A 1,172-nucleotide genomic window follows, 5' to 3' on the forward strand; every position below is an offset into this window, starting at 1 on the left:
GATAGCAGAAAAAATTGAAACGGCACAACATAGATTTTGTACGATAGCAGAAACAATTGAAACGGCACAACATAGATTTTGTACGATAGCAGAAACAATCGAAACGGCACAACATAGATTTTGTACGATACCAGAAAAAATTGAAACGGCACAACATAGATTTTGTACGATAGCAGAAACAATTGAAACGGCTCAACATAGATTTTGTACGATAGCAGAAAAATTTTAAATACTACATATCAATAACAAAAAAAAAGTTTTCTTAGCTGAAAGTTAGAGTTATAAAGGCTAAAACCGCATATATTTTTAAATCAAGTTAGACCTTACGTAGGGAATGCAATCGGAAAAAGACTAATAGTGTAACCGAACCCATCTTAAAATTCTTATATGGTTGTGTTTTCTAATTTCAAATATGTTTTTGTGGACACCACTTCGTAACGGACAAATTCGTTGAACCTGTGGTAATTTATATTGATCTATCTGTATTTTTTGTGGTCTTAATAAAACCTTGCTCTGCAAAAATAGATTGTAACTTAAATGTGAACGTCAATAATTTGGAATAATGCTCTGCCACTGTAATCAGGAGTGCGGCAAGTGAATGTCACTTTCTCAAAACATTACAAAATAAAATTTAAATTAAAATAGCAAAACTATACATTGCATTCCAGCATTTACTTTTCACTGTTTTCTTCTTTTCATTGTTTTCTTTTTTCTCTGTTTTTTTTACTCTATATGTTCAACCACTCTAAGAATTATTTGCCGACAATTTCTTTTGGCTCGACAAAGGTGCCGAGGCAAAACAAAATTGAAAACCGGTGCTTTACGGTATCGTTTTATGAGGTCCTACTTTCTTAACTGGACAAATCACTACTTAGTCATCACATCTCAAAAATTAGTTCTTCCAACTTTCAGGTGATGATCATCTATGATGATTACTCAAAAGTGGAAAATCGTATTATTTTTTTTTTTTTTGTGCCAATTTCCTCCTAATTGCTTTACTTTGATAGTGGCAAATCTAACATTATAGGTACAGTTACAAACCAATTGAAAATGATTTTATCGCGCGTACAGTATCCTGGGAAGAATACTTCATTTATATTATAGAAATAATAAACAAATGGAGGAAAAATAATTGAAGGACTCCTGATATTACAATCAATAAAAATATATGT

Source organism: Halyomorpha halys, unplaced genomic scaffold (assembly GCF_000696795.3).
Source record: "Halyomorpha halys isolate HHAL.00 unplaced genomic scaffold, Hhal_1.1 Scaffold20.1, whole genome shotgun sequence".
NCBI lineage: Eukaryota > Metazoa > Arthropoda > Insecta > Hemiptera > Pentatomidae > Halyomorpha > Halyomorpha halys.